Source organism: Halichoerus grypus, chromosome 15, assembly GCF_964656455.1.
Source record: "Halichoerus grypus chromosome 15, mHalGry1.hap1.1, whole genome shotgun sequence".
In the NCBI taxonomy this organism is placed as follows: Eukaryota; Metazoa; Chordata; class Mammalia; order Carnivora; family Phocidae; genus Halichoerus; species Halichoerus grypus.
In genome coordinates this window covers 23,876,667-23,896,524 of record NC_135726.1, presented here as the reverse complement: position 1 = coordinate 23,896,524, position 19,858 = coordinate 23,876,667, and the positions used below count along the sequence as shown (strand labels likewise).

Genomic DNA, 19,858 nt, shown 5'->3' with positions numbered 1-19,858 from the left:
AGCCCGATGTGGGACTTGATCCCGGGACTCCAGGATCATGACCTGAGCCGAAGGCAGTCGCTTAACCAACTGAGCCACCCAGGTGCCCTATAGGCATTTTTTTAAGGCCCTTCATAAATGTTTCCAAATGGTGCACCATCCAGGGGCAAAGTTGGATGTGTTCATACTTATGTCAATTAAATGCACTTTCTTATACACTTATACCTTATACATTTGCCATCATTGGATGGTATCATTTTTATTAATTTTAAATCTTCATGAGTTTGAGATTCACAAGGCGATATTCGGACTTGATTGCAAAGCTGTGTTTTTGGACTGCTTTTGGCATTGCTTAGGGCACAGTGGAAACAGAAACTCAGTCCTTGTGTTGGTAGCATGTGGGCCCAGGGTTCCCAGTCTTTTATGATAGGTACTTGCCTTTCCCTGTTGCCCAGCTAGGCTTGATGCCAGCCCTGTTCTTTGGTTGCACTGGCCTCGGCTCCTCCCATTCACTTGTTCGTGCACTTGGTACTGTGCTGACGCAGTGGTAGGTGAGCATATGGAGGATCTTGCCTTTGGAGGATTGCACACAGCAACAACAGCAGGACTGCTGGTGGGGAAGCAGCATCTTGTTTGTTAAAGTCAACCCTCCTCCCACTGAAGCAGCCCCAGGCAGAGGGTCTACACAGCTGAGGATGTCAGAAAACATGGGATGTCTCAGACCTTCACCAAGACTGGCATTTCAGGCAGAAAGGCAAACTTTGCCTAGGGGATATCACAGCAGAGTTTGATAGTTCCTGGTAATTAATCAACTGCTTGAATGAAGGCATCAGGCTGTATCAGGAAGAGTGAATAAGGACAGAACTTTATATGGGTATAGAGGAAAATAGAATTCTTCGCAGCAAAAACGATACTATGCTGCAATATCCTCTCCAGAGGAATGGGTCCCTGTATATCCGGAGAAAATCCAAGCACTTTCCACAGCTTTGTCACTAGCTTTAGATGTAACTTTGGGCGAAGCTGCATCTTAGTTTCCTTTACTGTGAAATGAAGCAGCTGAAAATGGGATCCCTAAGAATCCTTACAGATTTAGTATTCTGGGGACCCAATCTCATCTCCCATCCCCTTCTCCCTGGTGCCTCTTTCTTTCTGAACCGCCCAAACTTAGGATCATTTGAATTCTGTCTCTTGTATCTCTTCACCTAGGAAAGCTTTGATAGGTATGTGAGTTGGCTTCAGCTGCCATCACAAAATACCAGAGATTTGGGGGGCTTAAATAACAGATATTTATCTCTCATAGTACTGGAGGCTGAGAAGTCCAAAATCACGGTGCTAGCAGTGCTGGTATCAATCTGAAATTGCTTCCCTTAGCTTGTAGACAGCAGCCTACCCATGGTGGTCTCATTGTGGAGAGAGAGTTCTGATCTCTTCTTCTTACAAAGACACTAATCCTACCAGATTAGAGCCCCACTCTTATGATCTCATTTAATCTTAGTTACCTCTTAAAAATCCTATTGCCAAATGTAGTCACCTCGGGGATTAGGGCCTCATTGGCACATGAATTTGGGATGTGGGCCATAATCAAATTGATAACAATAGGGTTGTGATCATTAAAGAGCTATCAGAAGCGTCATTCAGTTATGGGAACTGTGTCTTGCTCACACCCCAAACATCATGCTTTTTCCTGGCTCTTATCTTCAGGATGTTCCCTTTCTCTAAAATGCTTTTTCCAAAGCTTTTCTTTTCTCTAACTTGTAAAGTCCTACTTACCTTTTTTTTTTTTTTTTAACATTTTGTTTATTTGAGAGAGAGTGAGGGAGGGAGAGAGCAAGCACAATGTTGGGGGGGGCAGAGGGAGTGGGAGAGAGAGAAGCAGACTCTCTGCTGAACAGGGAGCCCGATGTAGTGCTTGATCCCAGGACCCTGAGATCATTACCTGAGCGCAAGGCAGATGCTTAACCGACTGAGCCACCCTAGCGCCCCTCCTACTTACCTTTTAAAAGTCAAACAAAACTTCTCTCTGGAATTCTGTCCTAAATCCATCACCTTTTAGGGTCTCTCACATTTTTCCTGTATTTTCCTACATTAGTTTGTATATATTTTATAGTGACATGTATTCCCTTCTCTGGAGATAATGCCATCCCCTTCCTTTCTCTTAAATTATTTATTTAAATGTAATTACTGTGACAGTTGAGATAATGCTTCACTCGACTTCCTTCTGGGATAGAGGAAGTTGTGATTTTTGTTGTTTTGGGATGAATAAGCCTGCCTCTTATGACAAGAGACGGTGTCAACCACTTAATGTAAATGAATTAAGCTGAATACATTTTTGTGTATGTAAATCATCACCCCTGAAATAATTCACTATGACTAATGTTGGCATTTCTGTATCTGGATTTTCAGTTGTAGCTGATAACAGTAACCTGGACAAAATAGGGTAGTAGAGATTTTAGATCATCTTGCTAGGATTTATGGCCTATCAAACAATTTGGGGTTAGTGTTGTTTGTTTGTTTTTGAGAGAAATAATTTCATTACTTTTCTTTAATGACTATGGATCCATTCAGATTTTAAAGATATTTTTGAATCTGTGTGCATAAGAGAAAATTAATAAAACATTTCTAGAAAAAATATACATTTTTAAAATGATTAGCAAAAGGTTATGTTTAGAAATCTATGAGTAACAAAGATCCTCCATATATTTAGTGTCCTTTTTTAAAAAAATAATGTTCAGTTCTGCTCATGCTATTGCTCTCTTTCATCCTTGATAAATTTAGCAGAGGCATTCCCATCTTTTAGCTTTTTTAAGGAATCAGTTTTAGGTTTAGTTGATTATCTCCAGTGTTTTGTTTTGTTTTGTTTTAATTTAAGTCAGTTTCATATTTATTCTTTCCTTCCTACCTTTTATGGATTCACTCTGTGGTTATTTAATTTTTAATAGAATGTTTGATAGAACATATGAGTCTATGTCACAAGTCTGATCTTGCTTACCCCTGCCTCCATCCCTACCACACCCCATGTAGGACAGGTTAGAATCTCAGGTGGTGGGTGGTCATTAACTAGGGGGAAATGAAGATTTGTTAAAGTAGTGTTCTTACAGCACTCCATGAAGCCTTTAGAGAAGGAGAGCAAATTATTCAAATATGCCATTCGTTCACCATTCAGATTTCCTTGGTGTTTATATTGGATTTTATAAGGGGAGTAATTTGCACAATACCAGTTTTGCAAATGGAAAAATTGAGGTTGAGAGGGCTTAATTGATATTTATGAGTTATGTCAAAAATAAATAAAAAACAGAAGTAAAACCAATGAATCACTTGAGTAGTAATTCGAAGAATTTTATCGTGCACACACTCAAAAGACAGTTTGTAAACATGGAGCACAAACCAAAACATGGAATGAGGTGCAGAGGGATATTGTTATAAAGCAACTTACATAGTACACAGGCAGTGTTTATTCTTTCCAGGGATTGGTTACAATGTTAGAATTTTCTTAAAGGAAAGATAATTGGTGAATTGTTACTTCATATCATTTTTGGGAACTATTTAAGTTTTGTTTATGATTTTCAGAGGCATAAGCAAGAAGTGACCCAGGTCAAGTTAGCCTCATTTGTCTTGCAAAATAAGCTAAATTAAGCTTTGCTTGATGACTAAACTGCTTTTGTCTGCTCAGGGTATTTTCAAGTCTGATCTGTTTGTGTTTGATTTTAACAGTTCACACAATTAGGAAGTGATGATGTTATGGTTCAAACAGTGTAAAAAAAGCACTCACTGAATATGAAAAAAAGAAATGGAAGCCAGGTATAACACAATGTTGCAGGGTAAGCTGGGAGAAGAATAAGAGACAAACAATAAATCCAGACATGGAGTAATTAGGAACAGAGTCCTAAATAGGACTAAACAGGTGGAGCTAGAGGGTCTAGGATAATTGCCTTACACAAGGTTATAATGTCCAAAGCCCCATGAGGTAAGTACATGGGTCATTTGAGGTTAGAGCCTTGGAGTATTGCCTAGTCACTGTGACATTGATTTACTAAATTGTTTGTATTTACCAAAATTGACGGTTCACTGAATTGTCTTTGTAAGCTGACTTTGACTTCAATTTTGAAATGCCCAGAAAGTAATAATGGGAAAACAAACACAGACAAATATATGTTTGCTAGATTGTACTACTCAGATATGTTTGCCTAAATGTGAGGTCTGAGATGGGTTCTTTACTTTGAGATCCTAAAATAGGCTGTCTAGAATGACATCATCCCACCAGGAACATCTTCTTCAGAACTTTTGTGGTTCTAAACATATGTAGCATATATAGAACAGAGAACAAATAGATTTCTAGATTCCACACATTGTATGCATACATACACATTCATACACACACATCTGTTTCTTGGCCTGGCCCAGGAATTTATTTCCCATATGCTCCATTCTCTGGCTTTCCAATGGTTCATTTTATGATATTATATTCTTTCACACATGAATGATTTGAAAGACATAAGTAGCAATCTGCCTGCTGTGAATTGACTTCTAACTCCCTTCTTTCTTAATGTCCATGCATTTGAGCCTCCATAACCAAGTGCCAAGAAAGAGGTTTTCACTGCTTGGTATTTACACTCTATCTGCATTTCCACTCTACCCCACCCTCAAAGAAAACATTTGGACTTAGTTCAGCGTTCTGAAAGAATATTTGCATTGTAGATTCCCTTTTAACATTTGCAGTGAAAATAACGAGAGACAACTCATTCCCTAATGCTCCCATTACAGAGTATTTGTGTAAAATTAATTAGAAAAGAATTAATATTGTATATGCTCCACTTATAGACCCAAATATTTTCTTGGAATCGATTTGATGTCATGTTTTCTCCCCCCAGAATATCGTCAGCATGATGCAAATATTTATTTCATTTTCATTTATTTGTATTAAGAAAATGGGCTTTTTACTTTTGTGCTTATATATCTTGATGATTACCCCTATCAAAAAACCTGGCCATGGTATTTCTTTATAAAGAAATAAAACATGCATTTTATACATAGGAAACCCTAGAGAGACAAATCAGACATGGTCCCTGACCTCAGAGAGGTTATGGTCTAATATAGAAGAAGGTTATTGAATACGTAATTGTAGGTAAGAATATTCAGAATATGCCACACAGCTATATAACTTACACTTTTACCCTAGTCTGTGGCAGCATTGAGGACTTTTAGAGAAAATGACCTTAATATTAAGACCTGACAGGGCGCCTGGATGGCTTAGTCCTTAAGTGTCTGCCTTCGGCTCAGATCATGATCCCAGAGTCCTGGGATCGAGTCCCGCATCGGCTCCCTGCTCAGCAGAGAGCCTGCTTCTCCCTCTCCCTCTCCCCGTGCTTGTGTTCCCTCTCTCGCTGTGTTTCTCTCTGTCAAATAAATAAATAAATAATCTAAAAAAAAAAAATTAAGACCTGACAGATGAGTAAGCTCTCCCTACCTTCCCTAAAAGAAAGGATAGGCTATGCAGATCAGGCAAGTATAATTGCTAGCCCTGCAGGCAAGCACGTGATGTGACCTCCTGCCATCTTGACTAAAGAGTGGTCATTTGTAAAAGAATAGACCATGTGTTTTATGGTTTCCCCAATCCAGTGCAATGAGAAGGCTGAAACATGCTAGAGTTGGGATGGAAAATCTACAGTGTGGCTTTTCTTTTTCTTTTCTTTTCTTTCTTTCTTTTTTTTTTTTGTTAGATATACCGTTAAAAGCAAATTACAGTATTTCATTATTCATGAGAATGATGAAATAAATTTATTGTAAGAAAGTAAGATAGTAAGGTAAGTCAGGAATCTTATTGCTTCCCTGTTACACGTACTGGTTAGTGATTTCAGTTAAATACATGCCAAATTATGGAAACAGCCCAAGTATTCATCATTTGATGAATGGATAAAAATGTGGTATATGTGTATGTGTGTGTGTGTGTATAATAAAATAGTACTCAGCCATAAAAAGAATGAAATCTTGCCATTTGAAACAACATGGATTGAGCTAGTGAGTATTATGCTAAGTGAAATAAGCCAGTCAGAAAAAGACAAATATCATATGATTTCACTCATTTGTGGAATTTAAGAAACAAAACAAATGAGCAAAGAGGGGAAAAAAGAGAGAGAGGCAAACCAAGAAACAGACTCTTACTTATAGAGAACAAACTGATGGTTACTAGAAAGGAGGTGGGTGAGAGATGGGGGAAACAAGTGATGAGCACAGAGTGATGTATGGAAGTGTTGACACTATATTGTACACCTGAAACTAATATTACACTGTATGTTAACTGGAATTTAAATAAAAACTTAAAAAAAAATAAACACTTGACAAACATTTTTTTCAAGTACAAAATGTGCAGTAAAATTGCATATTCCAGAATTTTGGGTGGGTCAAATGGATCATAGAAATTGATATGGCAGGAGTGAGGGAGAGGACTAGTCAGGAGGAGAGTACAGCAGGTATTGCCTTATAGATATTTAAGAAATTTCATTTGCTGGTTTGTTTACTGTTAACTTCCTTAACTCTTCTTCACTAAATTCCATTATTGCTCTGCTCTGGGGGGAAAGAGGTTTTTTTGGGCATCTAAATGATGCTCTTACATGTCTCTAAGTAGCTTGGAGAATGGGTAAGATAATAAACTTGGAAATGGAAGGATTATCTCAATATTCAAAAATGAGGGAAAGGTCAATTTCACAAAGAATAAATCAGTGAGGTTACTATGAATTTGTATAATTTGTATCAATATCTATTAACAGGGCATTTAAAGGATGGCTGACAAAAATTAGGACTCTTTGATTCCAGGTAACTAATACCCAACGAGTCCAAGTTTAAGCCCTAAGAAAATGCATAGACTTCTGTATCTGAGAAGAAACTGGAAAAAAAAAAAAATCACAGAATCAAAGCATGTACTAAAGAAACTGGAGCCCTAGGAATGGAAGTGAAGTGAGTATCTCAAAGATTTTGTCTTCATCTCTTTTTCATCATTGTTTCTCTCTTACTAACTTCATTCTGCAGACATTCTGCTTTCTCCTTATCCAGAAAAGATGGCTACTGTCAGGTCTAGAGTTCCATTCTCCTGGTTAAATAATCTCCCAATGAAAAGGGAAAACATTTTTTCTTCAATCATGTAAATACCAGGGAAGCACTCAGATTCCATACTGGGTCAGATACCCACTTGTATGCATCAGGAGCTCTAGAGAAATGGGATGTAACCGATGGGTCAGGTAGATTTTAAAGGTTCAGAGGTTGGACTCAAAAGCGTTTAGAGAGAATGCTTTCCAGAAGGAAAAAAAAAAAAAAGCTACCAAAGTGCAGTGCATTATAATAGGCGGTATGAGCTACTTGCAAATCAGTGATTTTTTTTCCCTTTTAAGGAAATATGCATGTCACAGTGCTATTTAAGGGTGAGTGTGCAATTCTTCCTGTAGAGGGAGCTCAAGTTATCCTCTGACTTCACCTGTGATCTGTCAAGACATTCGATTAGACTTGTGACATTACAGAGACTCCAAATGTAACGGTTAGATGGAAATTATATCCAAGCAGGACAACAGACAGGAGGAAACTAGAGATTAACACAAAAAATAGAATAAAAGAAAAATTTAAAAATGAAATTTTAATAGATTATCTAAAAAACACTTTCTGTAAAACCAGCTTGAGGCTTGAAACATTTGTGTTTCAAACATTGAAAGTGAGGCGCCTGGGTGGCTCAGCTGTTAAGCATCTGCCTTCAGCTCAGGTCATGGTCCCAGGGTCCTGGGATTGAGCCCCGCATCGAGCCCCGCATCTGGCTCCCTGCTCAGCGGGAGGCCTGCTTCTCCCTCTCCCACTCCCCCTGCTTGTGTTCCCTCTCTCGCTGTGACTCTCTCTGTCAAATAAATAAATAAATCCTAAAAAAAAAAAAAAGAAATTATAATCACCATATTACATAAATTGTATATGTGATTCTGTATATAATTTATTTTATGTCATTAACATGAATAGTATGAAAATAAAACCAACAAAAACTCTTAGAACAATTTTAATTATAGAGTTGTAAAAATACCAAATAAAACACCAGAAAATTTAATACAATTGTCAAAATATTAACCCTACATTGTTAAGGGAGATGAATACAGGAATATAGGAATATTTTAATATTAGTTTATTAATCTCTTAGAGCAAATCAATACTTCATTGGTTAATAAATAAGATAATTTGACTGAATAATATAATGGGATCTAAGAGTAAATTTCCCTTCCTCACAAATAGTAGTTTCTTCCCCTAGATTTCATTTATAAAAGGATAAACAAGGTTAATCTTAAATCAGTAGCCAAAATAACACTTAGGTTAATAAAATATATCCTGGAATTTTAATGTTTGAGGACAAATAGGTTTCCTTTGATAAGATGATTTCTTTTTAAAACCTCTTTTCCTTGGGAAGGGGGTAAGGCATATGCATACAATATATTAAAACTAGGGTATTTCAGGGGGCTTCAAACCCCAGAAATTGAAAGCAATATTTGAGGTGCCCCTCAATGCATTCAAGAGGCATTACTTTATTTAAAATAGAGAATAAATGTCACAATGATTGGGTATCAGACATCCTTAAAAGTATTTTAGAAATTCTGACCATTTCAACAAGATGTAGAATTCATTCATGCATTCAATCATTTGCCTGTTGAGTTGTCTATTTAATCATTTTGAATTTTGTTTTCGTACAGGAATTAGGTTACATACTAGAAAATACAGGTGATAATACTCAAAAAATAATTATAGATGACATTCTTCAAAGGAATCTTTAATCATTTTCAAATAAATTTTTGTTCAGTAAATTAATCAGGGATAAGTTCAATTAAAAAAAAATTCCTATTTTTCTGCCTAATTAGTTTACAATGCATGAAAAATATCCAGAATATCAATGACATGAATTATCTAAGAATAATACTGACAAAAACTGAGTAGCAGAATATGTGTTAAAAGTGCAGATTTTGCCAAGGGACAGAAAAGAACACATGAAGAAGTGGAAAGAACTTGAATCTATCTGAAGGGGATATCCAGCATCATCAAGACACACACACACACACACACACACACACACACACACTCTACATATATTTATCTATATAAATACATATATACATATATAATATGTGTATTTATGTATTAATTTGTGAAACTTCAAAATCTCAATCTTTGGAAAGCTTTGGAAATTAAAATATTACAAAAAATAGAATCTTTTGAACAGAAATATTGAGTATAGTCTAAATAAGAAGACTAAAGATTATTTTCCTATCAGCTGTAAGAACATACTATAAAGTGAAAATTAGGGAAACCTGGGTGGCTCAGTAAGTTAAGTATCTGCCTTCAGCTCAGGTCATGATCCCAGGGAACTGGGATCAAGCCCCGCTTTCAGCAGGGAGCTTGCTTCTCCCTCTGCCTGCCGCTCCCCCCTGCTTGTGCTCTCTCTGTCTCTCTCTCTCTGACAAATAAATAAAATCTTAAAAAAAATAAAGTGAAAATTATTTTTAAAATGTGGACATTATACATGAAACCAAACTGATCAGTAGGACAAAACAAATAGAACTTTGGCCTACTTGGAAGATACAGAAACATATTTTTTAAAAAGCTGGGGGAGATCTATCATAATCAGTGAGAATATTGATAGCTAATGCAGCAAATGATATTTAAAAATTCTACAACTTAAGGGTAACTTAGACATCAAGGTATATTACTCCTTCATATTATGTATCAATAATGCTCTGATAAAAAAAAGTTTATATGTGAAAAAGATGACATCTACAAAAACAAGTACAGATAAGCACACCCACATTTGGGGACGATAATAATAATTGATAATAGTTATGATGAAATTCTTAAGAAACGTATTTGGGTAGAAAGTTAAATGTTAAAAAATGTCACATTAACAGGAAACCACAAAATGTAAAAATGCAAAAATAATGACAAAGAAATAATGCCCTAATTTGAAGCACTATAAAATTTAATAAAAATTTTTCCAGTAGTAAAATAAAAAAAGGATATTAATGGAAGAATTTCTAAATGGGTAATACAAATGGTCAATAAACTTGTGAAATACATAATAAACTTTATACTGATGCAAATGAAAGCACAATATGCCATTTCTTACTCATTTAACTAGCACCTGATAAATGGAGATTTTAGAGAGAAACAGCCTCACTAACATTTTGCTGGTAGAAATGTGAATTGATTTCATCTCTGTAGAAATCCCTTTGGTAATGTAAATCAGAAGACCTAAAGTATTCTAAAATTTTTTTTTTTTAAAGATTTTATTTATTTATTTGAGAGAGAGAGAATGAGAGAGAGAGCACATGAGAGGGGGGAGGGTCAGAGGGAGAAGCAGACTCCCTGCTGAGCAGGGAGCCCGATGCGGGACTCGATCCCAGGACTCCAGGATCATGACCTGAGCCGAAGGCAGTCGCTTAACCAACTGAGCCACCCAGGCGCCCTAAGGTATTCTAAAATTTGACCCAATACATTCTTGTTTAGTAATCTATCAGAGAAATGATCATATATGTGAATAAATATTTGATTTTAATAACAGATACAGTGTTTAAAAATTGAAATAACATACATGTTTAAGGGGGAAATTGGCAAATAAATTATAATAAGCCTTATAACAATATTTTAAAACAATTAAAAATCTCATTTTAAAGCATTTAAAATAACAGGTCAATGTGAGGCACCTGGCTGGCTTGGTAGAGTATACAACTCTTGATCTTGGGGTTGTGAGTTCAAACCCCACATTGGGCATAGAGATTTCATTAAAAAAAATTAAACCACAAGGAGTTTAAAAAATAAGAAAATAAATAATATGTCAATGCAAAAGTTATATATGCATACATATATATGTGTGTATATATATACACAAAGGATATGTAGATATACAGAAAATATATGATTGTTTATAGTACACATTAAACAGAATGTCATCAGTGGCTGTGTCTGGGTTTCTTGAACATAGATTTTTCTTCTCTACTTTTTACTTTTGTTATAATTTTTTTTTTAACTTTTCCCATTGGTTTTAAACTTGAGACCTATTACTTTCTGAGTGTCTAGCATTTCCATGACAGAGCTTCACTGTCTGTCTCTATGGAGACATGGAAACCGAAATCACATAGAAATATTTGTTCAACATACATACTCTTCTGACACAACAGCACACTTTCCAGTAGAAGAGGAACTTAAACAAAACAAGACAAAACAACAACTTTTTTTCTCCAGTCATCTTTCTCCTTCTTCTACCCATTTCAATGAGTTCTGTCGGTGAGCATGACTTTGTATGATAGTATATGGAATTTATAACATAGGTGAATGATGGGAAAGAGAAGGAGAGACAAGAGTAGAGAAGCAGGAAGAAATAGAGGTAGAAAAAGATAAGGTCTGCCTAAGCTAGAAATTCAAGGAAAATTTTATATGTTGAATAAGCAGGAGAGTAGCTTGAGCACTGCTGGATAGAGAGATAATTTGAGTATAAAAGGAAGTGTATGATGAAGTGCTGCTTTGGGATATGAACGGGATCCCCTTTAATATTCCCTAAGAGATGCAAGGAATATTTGGAACCTTTCTATTATTACTTTTATTTGGTGGACTCTATGTTTAACACAATACCATGTTGTTCAAGTATTAGGACAAATGTGAAACTGAGATTTATTGGGGTTACAAATATTTATCTGAGGGAAATTTCTATATAGACTTTCAAAAAAAGTCCATGCTCTTAGGTGAGAACAACATGCATATATATTGTATTTGCAAACATATTTATGACTAGAGGGAAAATACTATGTAGAATAATTTTCAAGAGGCATTCCTTCAGTGGTGATCACCTCATCCATCTTTTTGTTTTAGGGTTTTGTTAGGAAAGCAATAGAATCTCAGCATTTTTCCTTCAACTGCATCTAAGATCTTCTACAATAATTGATCAGGATCCCAGCCCCCCCCCAAAAAAAATTTGATGATATATTCAAAAGCAATAGAGTTTAATGATAGGACTTTTGCAAAAGTGTCACTAGGGTTGTAAAAAATGAACAAAGTACAGTAGATCACCCTGGGTTTAGAAATAATAGGAGGTGGTGCCATTCCTAGGCCTCAGGTGTAAGGAGGTGTTATTGTAACCTGGGAAGTGCTGTAACTATAACAGAGGGATCCCGCAGAAAGGATCATATACATACTTCCAAACCTAGATCCAGCAGGGAGGGAGCCACGAGTATAAATATCATGATCTCCGTCCTTTCCCACCCAATCATCTCCAGCCACCTCCTCCCATTGGATGTACCCAGTGGTACTCCAGAAAGCAAGGAGGCCTCCTTGGTACAATCTTTGTATGTCAGGCCTGGAGCAGAAACTGATCTCAAGAAACGATCAATGAATATCCAGAACATTTGAAACTATTACCTATCAGATAATTCATTATCTCCATATGTGAAGTTGACTTCACAACATGCACACAAAATATATAAGAATAACCTGACTATTGGGGCACCTGGGTGGCTCAGTTGGTTAAGTGTCTGCCTTCGGCTCGGGTCATGATCCCAGGGTCCTGGGATTGAGCCCCACATCGGGCTCCCTGCTCTGCAGGAAGTCTCCTTCTCCCTCTCCCTTTGCCCCTTCCCCTGCTTGTGCTCTCTCTCTCTCAAATAAATAAATAAAATCTTTTTTTTTTTTTTTTAAAGAAGAATAACCTGACATAATGATGGGGCCTTGTGTCTGTAAATACCAGTTTCTCCTTTTAGAATCTGAACTCTAGAGGCGTTGCCACCTACTCTGAAAAGGAGCATTTGAGTTCTGGGGAATTGAGGAATAATCTTTGTCTTTTCATTCTTTTTATTTCAATTTAATTTATGTTTACCATCTTCCCCAAGTGCTACATTCCATCAAAAGATGTGTTTTTTGGAATAACCTTGAAATACATTTAAATTCCATGTCCACTATTACCCAAGATGTAGTGACTATTTAACTCCCTTAGCTTCTACCAAAAAAAAAAAAAAAAGTCTCTTTGTAAAGAAAAATATTGATACCAATTTCAAAAATAATTTTTGAAGATTATATAAGACAATTTATTAAGGACACGTGTCACTAGACCCCACCACATGATACTAACAAAAGGTTAGTTTGAGGCTCAACCCAAAGCTCTAGCAAACTTTCCTCTTTTCCCAAAGCAGTGGATTGATTCCTCCATTTGAGAGAGACTAAGAATATTCTCTGGCTGTCACAGCACTAGAGATTTAATCAAAAAGCCTTTCATAAATGAACACCTTTAGCTTAAATGGAGAACATTTGCAGACCAGTGTGTATAGGTGTATGTGCCTAAGTAAGTCTGTGCATGGTCAAGGGTCTGGTTGGTATTGAGGAAAGGAAACAAAGCAGCAGGGATATAAAGCTTTCACCATGCTTGATAAAGTTGAATGAATAGAACAAAGAAGATTGGCTGCTAAGTGGATAAAGCTCTGAACTTTTACCACTGGGACTGTAATTCAGTTCAGCTTGATGCCTGATTGCCACGCCTGGGACTCCGGTTGAGGCAATATCTATGCCACCCATGAAGGATGCTGGAATTGGCTGCCTACGGATAAACAGGACACATTTATTTTCTTAGCTGAGGGCCTAAAATTTGAAATTTTGTAAAACAAAACAACAAAAATTAAAAATAAATTCTCACGGATTGAGTGTGTGAATTAGGAACATATTTCCGACAGAGGCCACCATCACCAACCAGTGTCTGGTTGACTTTACATCTGCCTTGACAATTTTTCTGTCAGTGAAATTAGAGATATTTAGGGTACACGCAAATATAGTTGCTTTCAATTCACTAGAAGCACTCTTGTGTGCCTAGAGGGACCCTCCAAAATGTCTGTTTATGATATACCGCTCCAAGCATAAAAAGTTTTCAAATGTTGAGCTGTGATCAGCTATAAAAGTCATGAATGTTAACAACTCAAATGATATCTCTGTAAAAACTGTGTGGCATTTGTCCCCTCCCACACCCTCACCATGTTGCCAGATTATCATAGTGCAACATAATATCATACGATCATAATTATCTCACCAATCTTCCATGTATAAAAAAGAAATCAGAGGTAAATTCCATTTAGTTAAAAGCATATCTCTCTGTGCAGGGTTAGGGACATTAAATGATAGGCCCCTTGTGAAGCACTTGGCATATAACAGAGAAACTAGCTACAAGTAATAGTTGCCTCTGAAATATCCTTCCCACTGCTCACCACATCTGTGTGTCCTGCAATTACACATGAGCCTTTGCTATCCCTCATTGTCTTTAATACAAAATAAGGACAATAGTTTCTGTTGCACACTAACACTAAGGAATTTGATTGAAAGGATGTCAAGTACCTAGTACAGTGTCTTGCCTATGGTAGTATTCAATATATTAAAAAAAAACAAACCCTCGGGGCGCCTGGGTGGCTCAGTCATTAAGCGTCTGCCTTCGGCTCAGGTCATGATCTCAGGGTCCTGGGATCGAGCCCCGCATCGGGTTCCCTGCTCGGCGGGAAGCCTGCTTCTCCCTCTCCCTCTCACCTGCTTGTGTTTCCTCTCTGGCTGTCTTTCTCTCTGTCAAATAAATAAAATCTTTAAAAAAAAAAAAAACAACCCTCAATATGCCATAAAGCTGACTCTTTAAATAAAATATGAGTCAGTTAATGAGCTATTGGTATAAATATATAGAGACGTTGCTCCAAGTTACAGACACCGATCTGAGAATACTTGATTCTGAAAGTGTTGCTTGTCATCAACGGTTTATTTAAGGAGCCATTAATTCCTATTAAAATTAATCGAAAACTGACAAGGTATCTGTTCCTGGGAAAAAATAAGTCCAGCATCATTGTGGTGATATTGATAGTATGCATTCATATTTACATACTGTCGATAACTGGAAATTCTGTTACTACGTTAACATTTAAAAAAATTCCTGAAGCAGCCAGGCCCTTAGTAGCAACAACGATATCAGCCAGTTCCAATTGTTCAGAAAGCAGCGCTCATTGAAACCGTTCAAATCATCCATGGGTTGTGTCAAACGCCGTCTCCTACACAGCTGCACCTGGGAGGGGCACCGATTTTGTGTACCCTAATAATTTCAACATGAAAAACATATTTAATGCAAAATATTGATCACAATATCACGCAGATCACTGTTTTGTACTAAAAACAGAACAAAGAAAGCATGTCTTTCAATAGACTACAGCAGGTTCTGACATTGTATTAAGTACTCCCCCCAAAAATAGGGTTGCATGCATATCAAAACTGATATTCTATAAGAAAAATCTTACTTAAAAAAGAGGATTATAAAGTAAATAAGTCATGGGATTACTGTGCAGCATGGTGACTATAGTTAATAATCTGGGTTGTATGTTTGAAAGTTGCTAGGAGAATAGAACTTAAAAGTTCTCATCCCAAGAAAGAAATTTTGTCTGTAACTGTGTAAGGTGGTAGATGTTAACTAGACTTATTGTGGTGGTCATTTCATCATGTATACAAGTATTGTATCATGATGTATACTTGAAATATAATGTTATATGTTAATTATAACTCAATTTAAAAAAATTAGCAGAGAGAGAGAAGGGAGAAGAGTGTGGTCCTGTGCCTGAAAAATCATTTGGACCAAAATGCAATATAATATAATACAGTAGATATGATATGATATATTATGCAACATAATGCATTTGTATTTCCTTGATATCTAAAATAGATCAATGTAATACATCAGTAGTTTCCAAACTGTATTTTTTCTTTTTGAGAAGAAAAAACATCTTTAATTATGAGACTGTACGTGAAATGCCATTTCCCTACTTTCTATTTCCCCATCCCACTTCTCAGGGGTCTTCACAGTGCAGCTAGGCCTTGGTGAATGAGCTGACTTTGAATCAAAGCTAAACCATGCTAAACTAAAGTAACACAAAGCATTAGATTGGGGATGACAAGTACCTAAATACTGCTAAATAACATGCTAAAAAAATATTGGCTCTATTGCTTTCATAATATTGCCACAGACTTATCAGAAGTTTTTTTTTTTTTTAAGATATTTATTTATTTGAGAGAGAGTGAGAGAGAGAGTGCATGAGAGGGGGTAGGGTCAGAGGGATAAGCAGACTCCCCACTGAGCAGGGAGCCCGATGCAGGACTTAATCCTGGGACTCCGGGATCATGACCTGAGCCAAAGGCAGTCGCTTAACCAACTGAGCCACCCAGGCACCCCATCAGAAATTTTTTGAATCCTTCTGAATAGGAGGAGTATCTGATGAACTTTTTACCTATGAAAGGGTAAAGAACAAAGATCTGTGGAGGGGTGTTTCTTTCACCGTAGTTAAGTCTCAGGCCTTCCACCTTGAAGGCCCAGGGACTCCATTTTTAATTTATCTGTGATACAATATAGATCACTCCCAGGAGTGCTGATTTCAGTGGAAGGGCTCAAGAAAGCCTATGTGCAAATGAAAAGGGCAAAGCAAATGACTGTTTAAGTATCTGGAGAAGTGACTTTCACATTTGCCCTAACAGCGATATAATCAAGTTAGACAGGAGCCAGATTCTCAGAACTTGGCTTGAAGAGGTTTGTGACATGAGCTGAATGTACAACCATGTCAGGGACCTTTAATATGATGCTTCTATCCCCACAATGGAGTTTTAACTCTTGGCTGGGCAAACTTATTCTTAACTCTCTCCCCAGGACAGCGTTTGAATGGACAGTGCCCACTTGTTCCTCTACACTGACTTTTTTTTTTTTTTCCCCAAGCTTACAGGCATCCTAGTTGACTGGTACATTTGTTGATTGGACATTGGAGGTCTGTTTGGGAGTGTTCTCTTATTTAGGTATTTAGTAAATGTGTAATCTCTGTGATGTAAGCACTTAGATCTCTGTAAGAGAGAAGGGGGACATAGTGAACCAATGGCAAATCAGACCAGATCTCTTTCTTTGAGGCAAAGCAGTATCATGGAAAACCATGAACTTAGTGAGACTTACCTAGAGGCTAACCCTTAGTCCTCATGAATTAGCTCTGCGATCTTGAGTGATTTGTCAAATAGCTCTGAGTCAATTCTTTCAAGTATATTTACCTCATGTAACCATCATGGATACAAAGTGCCTAGCACAAGTAGGTGTTCGAACTACATTTATATTTCTTTTGTTCTTTCCCTCTTGCCCTTATGACACTTAAATGAGAAATGGGAAGATAAACTCACATATGTATTTTGAGAATTACATGATTCTCTCCCAAAGAAGTCCACCAAGGAATACAAACAATATCACCTCTCAAAAGTCAAAGGACACACAAGTGATTATTTTCTCTCTCCTTAAACCTTTGCTGTATCACAATGACTAATGGATTTCCAGGTCACCAATGTTTTTGGTGCAGATATTTTCCTTTTTATCACAGGCCCTTCTGTTCCTACGTAACTTTTGTCTGTTCTCTAAATTGTTTTATCATTCTTTCCCTGAGATAAATAAGCCCCAAATTCACTCTTCTCCAGTGAAGTTTTAAAAGCTACTTCTTATATTCTGCTTGCCAGAAAATTAAAGTTAAATATTAGCAGAGTGCCTCATTTATTCATTAAACTTAAAATCAGTGACTTCATGGCTGAGCCAGTCTTTAACTACAATGATAACTTCCAGTATTTACGATTCACTGCTGATGTGTGTTTTGTTCAGTCGGTAACCAGTGTTTCTTCTAATTCACAGCTGACAGCGAGGAGAGAAAGCAGAAACTTCCTTTGGCTTTTTCAAAATGCTGATGAGGAGGAAGAAGGGGAAGAATCAAGAGTGCTTCAACTTTTGCCTGGGAATCCAACATGTGACAATGAAAGTTTTTATCTATTAACTATTATCTATTAATTTGGGGGAGACTTAGGAGGGCTAATATGTTTAGAATCCCCAATAGCTACCAAGCATAATAGCAGGCATTTTACCCAAGGAAAAAGAACTAACATTTGCTACGTGTCTGCTAGATACTAGAAACCAGGCTACTTTTTATATGCACATTTCATTGAATCCACTAATCCTCAGAACATAAAACCTTCTTTTCTGCAAATGAAGAAATAGTTTCCAAAGGTTTACAGATGTAGCAAGTAAGTAGGGGAGGCAGGGATTAAACAGGTCTGAACAACTCCCTATATTTTACTCTTTCAAAAATACCAAGTTAGTACGACTAGGAAAGTAAAAATCCTATTAACATCTAGGGGATTGTGGAAACGGCACTTCTTAGAGTTATTATATTATTAACATATTTTTCAATGCAGTTTCTATATTGAAGGGAATGTAATATGCAAATATTTTAAAGGTTCTTACAAGGAGTTAAAAATATCAAACACGTGAAGAACGATCCCAATTATTTTTGTTTTCATTCCAAAATTTCTCAGCAAACTTTGTTTTTTTGTTTTGTTTTGTTTTGTTTTTTATATTAAGCTTAAGGTAAATTTTGGAACAACCACTATCAACATTATTTAAATCTCTTAATAGGTGGAGACTAAAGTTTTCAAGTTGTATTGTATCACTCTGGGTGAAATAAGGAGCGTCATTTTGTCAGAATGGTTATTGTCAGTTTTCGGAATTGATTTCATAATCACTAATACTGGTCCTCTTACCTAATCCCACTGCTTTAGAGAATGGCTGGAGGCCTACCCATTTCTCATCCAGGTTTTGTTTTTTTTTTTTCAAATCTCTCCTCTTTCACCTGATCTCATAGTTCTCTGCTGTTTTTATCTGGTGACATTCTCACTATATACATTAGACTCTAGACATTTTTTTTTAATATCAGTATTATTTGTCCTGATAGGTTCTAAGCATATTGAGGGAAATCACCAAATTTCATTATTTTTTTACTATCATTTAAAATACCTATGAATAGGCAAGTACCAAAAGAGATACATGACACAATCAAGAACTATGGAATAGACTTAAGATCAAGTTTATAGATTCGTGATCAAATTCTTTTATATCACTTACTTAGCTATGTGAACTCAGGTGAATTAATTAACCCCATCTATAAAATGGAAACCCAAAAGCCTTATAGGTTGTTTCATGAAACTTTAAAGGCTGTCCTTATTTTCAAAGAATAGCCAAGGGTTACTGGAAACGTATCACTAGTATATGTTGAATAAGTTACTTACTCTTGTTAAGGTTCAGTTTTCTCATTCACAAAATGAGTATGAAAATAATTGCTATCTTGCAGGACTATAATGGATATTGAATAAGGTGATATAACTCGATTTTTTAGCAAAATGTTTCCATAAGTGGTCAACTATTCAGCAATGCCCCCAAATGACAAATGGCATTCCCTCTTCTTCACCTTCGGTCCACTTCCTCAACACCTGCATGCGTTACTGACCCTGGCAGAAATCTAGAACTCTAAGTAGAAGAAAAGAAGACAGACGAGTCTGCTAGAAGAAGAACAAATAGAGTGGAGGACGGAGGGTCAGAGAGTTGAATAAATGCCCTTATATTGTTCAATGATAAGAAATATTCATGTGAAATCATCTTTTCAAACAGGAAAAAAATAATAAAAGGAATGTTATGACTCCTTTGAAATGCAGCAAAAAGAAGCCATGGTTAAAATTTTAACAAGCAAGAGTCATAAGCTAAACAAAGCCGGACAGCTCCACAGTCACAGAGACACCTAACAAAGGCTTGATTTGTGAGACATCCTTAATAGTCCCTCTGCATTTCCCTCAAACATCCCATTTTGTTCATCTACTGTGGACCCTAAAATGTCATTCCCTATTCTCTCTGCTAGCCACATGTGTTTAAAAAGTATAGCTAACGTTTCCCTTTATCAATGATTAGAAAAGAGATTTTCTTCTGCATCTCACTGTATTGATCCTCTTAAAAAGAGGGACATGGCTGAGGAAAATGAAT

The 19,858-nt window shown here is 36.5% G+C and overlaps 1 long non-coding RNA gene across 1 annotated transcript; it reads left to right on the top strand.

Moving 5' to 3' along the window:
* The first annotated feature begins 6,725 nt into the window (after positions 1–6,725).
* Positions 6,726–18,534, top strand: LOC118530258 (uncharacterized). Its single transcript, XR_004914544.2, has 2 exons — positions 6,726–6,930; positions 17,687–18,534. It is a non-coding gene; the product is annotated as an uncharacterized LOC118530258 (long non-coding RNA).
* The last annotated feature ends 1,324 nt before the right edge of the window (positions 18,535–19,858 follow it).